Source organism: Gigantopelta aegis, unplaced genomic scaffold, assembly GCF_016097555.1.
Source record: "Gigantopelta aegis isolate Gae_Host unplaced genomic scaffold, Gae_host_genome ctg3608_pilon_pilon, whole genome shotgun sequence".
NCBI lineage: Eukaryota > Metazoa > Mollusca > Gastropoda > Neomphalida > Peltospiridae > Gigantopelta > Gigantopelta aegis.
The window spans coordinates 30,521-39,264 of record NW_024533420.1 but is presented as its reverse complement, the minus strand read 5'-3'; the positions used below and the strand labels follow the sequence as shown (position 1 = coordinate 39,264).

Sequence of the window (8,744 nt, the reverse complement as noted above, 5' to 3'; positions counted from 1 at the left end):
AGGACTACCTTATTATACAGCTTTAATTACACAAAAAAGTCAGCTTATTACAATGAACATATGATATATTTGAAAATATAAAGCAAGGGAAGCTAGCACAGTCTTGATGAGTACTTGGAAGCCATTAAGTCTATATATTATTTATTGTTATTAAAACTTGAATGAACTATTGTATTTCTTTAAATATGCATATTTCTACTTCAGTTGATAGATTTCATGGCAAAAATTTTTCATGAGAGTTTGATTTTATGCCATTTGCTCTTGTAAGAGTTGACTTCATAGTACAAAATCAGTAGAGAATGGGCTGTTTATGCATGTAAACTGTTTACAGAATACATTATCGTCAGCAAATCACTTTCCCAGACCCTAAAACCTTCCTAAATCCAAAACAACAATAACACGTTCTTCTAAGTCACAGAGCACAATGCTACCAAACCAGAAACAAGGTTGCAAAATTAGTTTTCTCTCTAGACCTCCTAACAAATTGTGCCGAATATCTGGGGATGAGGCTAGACTACATATATACAAATGGAGTCTTAGAGGTCAACATGTTTGGAGTTAGACACGAAGTTAAATACAATTGTGTTACTGCAGTTTAGGATGAGTAAGATAATAAAGGTTTTAAAGATTCATTCTGTCCACCAGGTCATCCAACAATCCATCCAGCCATCAATCCATACCTTTCACTCATTTCACTTTACCCGTGCAGCAATGGCGTCGTAATACTAACTAACGCTAGCATGAAGACAACATAGCAAACTAAAAAGGAATCTCTTCTCTATTTTGATATCTAGCGGAAATAAAAAGCCGTGTAATTGGCAACTTACTACAGACGGAGACCCCCAAATAGTTTAGTAACACATTCTGCTTCTAATTACAGCAACAGTTTTTGTAAAGATATATGATCACTGTTTTTGTTTGTAAAAAATTCATATCGATAAGTATTATGAAAGTAGTTTGTAAAAACTACTCTAATTATCAAACGTACGCGTCATTAAATGCTTCCAGGATGTTTGAGCTTCTGTTCAAGGTTAATTAATTTTTAATCTGGCAATCTGTGAAATTGTAATGAAAATGCTTTATAAAAGAATACTATATTCTTCATTAGTTGTGTAAAACTCTTCTAGACAGTTCTGAATGTGATTAAATGCTGTCTGTTGCTGTTCAACAGTGTTCATGACTCCAGCACACTAATGTAAAATCATGAAGCTTTTTAGGACAATTAGCTGAGCAGTCCATATGATATTTTACCCTGTACAACCTCTTCTATTAGATTTAGAGGTCCCAGAATATGAAGTTTGATCATAGGTAATGATCTAATATAAGGCAATACCAAACAAAACAGACATCAGATTTGATGGTAAATTTGTTATATAAGCTGCTGTCTGTCCATTTTATAGGAAATTTAGCACAGTCTGAACCTTATCTTCATTGGTCACATGAGCAACAAGCTACCAAACGTCATGAGTTCTGTGATGATGAAAATTGTTTTCTCTAAAAAAATATATACATCATACAATTGGATCAACTTTGGATGACATAGTTTCTTCATTAGAACTGCCTCTTGTAATAGAATGTTTTTGCAGTGATATAGTACCTGTTTCAATGTTTTCACAACAATGCAGTAGTACCATCCATATATAGCCCTTCCACACTTCACCAAACTGTCCTGCTCCCTAATAATAAATCAGACAAATCCGCCAACAATCAAAAATCTCCTGTTTTCATTAGTTTCCCTTGGAAGCCCAGACCTTGAAGTTCTTAACAAAAAGACAAGGGCCATCTTAAACTCAATACACAGACCATCAGCTTCAATCTGATAATACTAAAACTAATGTCAGGAATAGTTCCAAACTGGACACAATGAGTGATAAAGAATGATCCAATTTCAAAGTCATTGGATTTTATAATGACACACTCGATCTATATCTTTTATGTACAGATAGAGAATAATTTCCTGGAGTTGTTCCACTGTCTTGTACTAGGTAAGAGCATAAAAGCATACTAATTAAAAGGTATCAAAGGCATCATGAGTGCTTCTCAGTGCTATATTTGTTGATTTTGAGAAAGAGAGAGAGAGAGAATGCATGATAAGATTTTAGACACTTACTATATGGCCAAAGGATCAAGAACTATACATAAGATGTATACTAATTAATAAATGTTATTATAAACACAAAATAATAACAGATACTCCAATAGCAATATTACTCTAAGTGTCATATTATACTATTATCTGTTTTATTGTTTTAAAAATCTCAATAAATATAATTAAAAAGTAATACAAACAAAGTAACAAATACAGCGAAATAAAGTTTTTAACAAAAATATATACCCTAAGAGTACAATGAAGTATCTAAGTCTGTTTTCAGTGTTCATATCGTTTAGACAGAGCGGTCTTATAACAAGGTATTACTGACAAAAGAAGGAGCTAGTCGTCTATGTTTGCGATTTACTCCGATTTTCACGCATTATATATCATCATAACGCGATGAAACTAATGGAGTAACGATCAACATAGCGAGAGCTCGTTCTTACTCTTCCTTTAATTCTGTTCTACCCTCACAGTAACTAATTTCTAACGAATAATGTTTTTAAGGTAAATATTAATCATACAAATATCTATTCTATTAGTTTCTAATCCAGTTATATCATGATACTAGTAATTAGGTTATATACATGTGGTACTGCAGTCAAAGTATATATATAGTAAATTGACTCCATTAGTAACTACTATTATATTAGTTATAATTATTCATAAATGTATATACATTTAATCAATCAATGATTAGTAAAATTGTTTGCTTATACTTACTCTTCATATCCACAGCTCTTCCATTGTAACATTAAAAGTACTAGGAATGATAGTCAAATTCAGGTCCTTTATTTCAATTTTAAAGCAAAAATTTCCGATTGTATCACTCCAGTTATGAATGATATAGTGTACATGTAGTGCATCAAATGGACATTGGTTGTTAGTAAATTTGACTCCAGTTTGCTTTTCTCCTATAATATACTCTCTAGTGTCCTGAAATACATGGATCAATCAACTGATGGGTAAAAAAGCATGTCACTATACACACACACACCACACACAACAAGTCTTACTCTTGTACAAATTAAAAGTGTTATATCGTAATGACTGTCAAATTTGTTCCTTTAAAAAAAAAATTTTTTTCCAATTGTATTATCAATATGCATACATCATATTTAGAATAGCTAAACATCTGGTTGATTTTAAAATTTCTCAATTTGTGTTTACCAACAATCTTACTGTCCAGTGTTTGAAATACTGTACTCCAGGTCAAAGGAACTACATTCCTCATCAAGCCAACTCTGCAACATGTCTACAAGTTTAGTGCCTCATTAAGTAGCTATATACAACACAATGACTGTACTTTCCATTTTACTAGTTTAATACAAAACCAATATGTCATCCATACAAGGATGAGAATTTTTTTCTGGAGTATGTTGTATGAAAAACTTTGTTTATTTGAACAAAGGAGAGTCCAATTCTCTTCCAATTACTTGCATGGAATTAAAGTAAATAATTGCACAATCATTTGTTCTATTCTGTAGTGTGATGACACCAGTAGGTTAGATTAATGTGTTTGTTTCACTCAAATTAACTTCAATAATAAAAAAGCTATAAAAAATAATTTAAAAATGTCGAAAATAACACTATTATTGATTGTCACAGTTTATTAACTATATATAGCCAAATAATAAAATTTGGAATTAGTTCAGCTGCAGCATGAATCTGGAAAGAAAGAACATTATGTTACTCAGTGGTCTTAATGTACTTGATGTTATAAAGTATTCTGTGACATCAAAATAATTTATTATTGCTTGTATAGGTGTGTATTGTGGGCACTATATCCGTTAGTAATATGTTGACTGTTTAATATGACAAATAATACACATGCTTACAATAACTATTCATACCTGGTGTACTGCCAAGGAATTGACAAAATTTCAGTAGCTAAGGATTTCTTCTGTAGAGGACCCTCTATAACACTGATGATGTTGTTCCATGTAGCAGGAGTGGGTTTCATTATCCAACCAGCTCTGTAACATCTTGGACATCTTGACATCATCAGGGGAAACTAGAATAACACAATGTCTCAATAGTGTTAGGATCCACTCCAAGTAGATCTCCCATCTGGTTGCCATTTAGCAGTGATAGAAGAAAGCAACCCTAAGCAGTATATGTTTCTCCGTTTGTTAGCTATGAAGTAAAGATATTATCAATGCATGTAATGAAGAAATGAAACCACTACAAATGAATTTCATGTTTAAAGCAGTCTAGTATATGATAAAAGATTTTCTTCATCATACCTTTAATGTTAGATATTGGTGCTGATGGTATGAGAGAGAGATAGTTGCTTGGTGCCAGACCTTTTTGATCACCATAACGTATTAACCACCATCCATCTTGCTCTGTTTCCATGGTGATGACATCAACAATGTCACCCTCTTTGATGGTAATCTCATTATCTTTATTAGCAGTGTAGGAGAACATAACTGTAGCTTTTAACTTATTATAAAGTTGACCTCTTGAATCAGGTATTGCTGAAAGAGGGATAGGCCTCTCTGAAACTAGATAAGAATAAAAAACAATTTACACCATTGTTATTGATGTTACGTACTACTGATCTTCAATAGCATACATTTAGTAATTAGTGAATTTTGTATGCTCAATTTTCAGAGACAATTGAAATCAACATCTTATAGAAGTACAAGTGGTGGATACTAAAACTAAATGCTAGGAGGGTAAGTTGGCTCATGATCAATTGATTTAAGAAGTAGAAGTTTAAGTTATCTACTGGAATTATCTTGTTTAAATTGATTATTTTAGAAGATAAGCAAACACATAAAATACTTAAAATACTAGTCTCATTATTAAACACTAAGAACAAAGACCTATTATAGCGTTTATGTAAACAGTCTACATGAAATAAAGTACAAGATTAGTTAATGCAAATAAATTAATAACTAGCTAAACATCAATAAAGTTGTTAAGTTGGATAATATCTATATACTCTTGTCTCTTTAATATCTTGTTGATATCATTATCTGATCTATACTTTATGTAAACATTTAGTATATAATAAGTATACTGCACATACCATCATTAGTGGACTCAAACCAAGACCAACAAGGATGAGAACTGTTTTCTAAGTATATAATGTATAACATCTTCTTTGTACGTACAATAAAGAGTCCATTGGTCTTCATCCCATATGGTAGCAATATGTGAGCCTCCCACTTTACATGGACAGTAAAAACCAACCTCTGGTTGCATTTCTTTAACAATTCTTCTTGTTGTAATGGTTTCATTGATAGCTCTAATTAACTCTTTCTTTACTTCAATGCAAATTCTGAGTGAATTTGTAATGAATCTTAAAACACTTGTGATCTTCAATGAAATCAAACTTTCCTCTGCCAATTTTTCTTAATATTATATAATTAGAATAGATTTTAGAGTCTGACTCATCAATAACCCACAATGATCTACCGTGATGTGTTAGTGATAGTAGGTGGACTATCATAGCACAAAACAGACCAATTGGAGCACCTTTCTTAAAGTAAAACAGCAAAGGACATGAGTAGAATTGTGTACAGGATTGACTTCTGATGGATCAATTAAAGGTAGCAATGCTGGCATGAAAAATTTGTTATCAGGTAATTCTGTGGCAATCAAAAGGTGCTGGAATATTTTAAGCACTTCTGAGCTAAAGGATTGGAAATAAGAAGATATTTTATTACTTTTTTGAGACTTAGCAAAGGCATCTTTCGAAATGATACCACGGTCAGCCATTTTTTTTACATCAATTGTTCCTGAACCAATTCCAACTCCATTTCGTATTTTGCAGACAAGTATCATCAGTTCACTAACTACTTCAATCAAACTGTGGGGGAGGACAAACACTAAATCACTCACTCCAGAGTAATATAAGATGGTGTTGAGGAGATAGAAGAATTTAAGAGCACTCTCTATTTCTTCTATATCCAAACCTAATCCTAGACCAGTAGCTTGACACTCTTCCAAGCTAAGTACTCCACAACTTTAATGGCTTTCTGTCGTAATAGAATTTCAAATGCATACCACCTTAATGGGATATTGACTTTAAATGCTTGATCCTTAATTCACCACGAATCTCTTTAATCACTGGATCATCAAACACACCCTGATAAGCTTTACGACCGTCTACTTCAGACAAAATCTTTCCAGTAGTGACATTATGATAAGACAGATTGCCTTCAATAGATTGAAATATCTTAGCAAGCTTTTCTTCTTTCTCTTCAATGCTTTCCACTACATTTTCATTTTTAAGTTGTTCTTCATACTTGTCACGATGGGTAGCAAGTGCAAATATTTAAGTTTTTCTGGAGGTTTGATAATGACCTGAGATAGCTCAGTATCATTTAATAATCTTGCTGTTGGACACTAGAAATTAACCATGAGTATGAGACGTTTGAGGAGGTGTCTCAACAGTTGGTGAGTGACCACTTACAACATATTCTCCGTCTTCACATTGTAACACAGTTGAGGATTGGCTAGAGAGATTTTCAGCTAGATTAATAACTAGCATAAGGACTGATGCACATGGTATAAAGGCTTGTAATAACTGTTTGAAAATCTGAATCTGCCCTCCAGAGTCAATAAAGTAAAGCCATTCTTTGTGTAGTGTGAGCTTAATGCCCTCAGTAGAAGCTTTGTTGACAATATCAGACAACTGCTGGTTAGCACTATCATTTATTTTGGAAGCTGGACAGCTGGTAAGTCCAGAGAAGGTTCTACATCACTTTGGTTACTAGTACTGACTGGGATCCTAGCTTCAGTTCTCTTGCTCCTAACAAATAGTTTCTTTGTGAATGCAGTAACTTTACCAATAATTGATTTTGGGGCTGGTACTGGTACTAGTACTGGATCTAAACCTTCAATTTCATTGTTAGTATCGTCCTCTTGAGTAAGAGATCTGATTTCATTGGCAAACTTTTCAATCATTTTTTCATCATCTACTAGTTCCCAGTGACATTCATTCAGTTGACCATACTGACTCATAGAGAAATTCTCCAATAGCAATTTGTGGAGACTCAACACAACCTGTACTGATATTTACTCTCATAAGGTTGAGAGAGAGTTAGGCATTTGACTGATGTTTTACCAGCTCTAGCTGGACCTTGGACAACTGCTTTCGTAATGCTAGTTTCAACAGTTCTACCAGATTTCAGATCAGCATTATGAAGATTGATTGATCTACATAATGAATGCAACATTACTATAATTAGTATTGGTGCCAAAAAGATAAATTCTGTAATGTTATATTGTATCATGTGTTTTAGGATGTATCAAACAATGGTACTTAAGGGATTGCTATATTTTTTTGCCATTCTTATATCCTTACTTTTAAATCACATTTGTAATTATTAAGTAATTCCTCATAATTGTGTGAAACTTACCAATTTCAGTAAATTGATTATTGCCCTGAGATGAAGAGTTCATTACCTTGAGATGAGAGTTCAGTGCCTGAGATGAGAGTTGTTGCTATTAGACAAGCTTCCAAAGCTTTCAGGATCACGATATCCACCTTCAGTGGGTGTGTAGAATTCTTCTAGGCGCCACTGAAGAGACTCAATGTAGTCCTGTTGGCTGGATCTTCCCTCCAGCAATCTAACATTATATCATGTAGCTCCTTAGGACAATTATTGGGCAACCCATACGATATTCCCGAGAAAGATTCTCTAAGACTTCAGCATTGGTCATACTAGATATGGAAAGCAACCATAGGTAATGATCTCATACAAGACAATACCAAATGACCAAATGTCAGATTTAACAGAAAATCTGTTATATAAAGTTGCTTCAGGTGCTGTCCATTTTAGAGGGAAACTTGGCACCAGTCATTTCCTCATAAATATCTTCATCAATCACACGAGCAAGACCAAAATCTGCTACTTTACACATCATGTGATCACCTACTAAGATATTACGAGCTGCAAGATCTCGATGATGCAGTTCTGAGTCTCCAAATATGCCATTCCTGCAGCTACTTGAGCTGACATATCGATAAGTTGATTTTGTTGAAGAGAGCGTCCCTCTCCTCGAAGATATTCCAGCAAACTACCATATTCATGAACTCCATGATATGAAAATTGGTTCTTCTCTAGTACATACAGCATACAACTGGATCAACTTTGGATGATATAGTTTCTTCATTAGAGCTGCCGCTTGTAAGAAACTCCTGTGGTGACATAGTACCTGTTTTCAATGTTTTCACAGCAACTGCAGTAGTACCATTCATAGTCCTTCCCATATTTCACTGAATTGCCCTGCTCTAAGCGACGTATCAGACGGAATCTCCTGATGATCAATCTCCCCTCAATCGTTAACTTGGCTTGAAAGTCCAGCTGCATGAGGTTTCTCAAACGAAAGACAAGGATATTTTAGCTCAATACACAGGCCATCAGCTTGAATTGATAATATTGAATTAACTCTGGAATACTTGCAAACTGGACACGACGAGTGACAAAGAATGATCCATTTCATGTCGTCGATTTTATAATGATGCACTAGTTCTATATCTCTTATAGATAGTGAGTAGTCTCTGGAGTGTTTCATTGTTCGGACTAGGTAAGAACATACTGATTAAAAGGCATCACAATTGCTTCTCAGCATCAAGTTTTGTAATCTTGCCAAAATACCACCTAAGGAAGAGAGAGAGAGAGAGAGAGAGAGA

General features: G+C 33.9%; 1 pseudogene; it reads right to left on the bottom strand.

The window, feature by feature from the left end:
- Positions 1 to 7,527: 7,527 nt before the first annotated feature.
- Positions 7,528 to 8,626, bottom strand: LOC121392332 (annotated as a pseudogene).
- Between the last annotated feature and the right edge of the window lie 118 nt (positions 8,627 to 8,744).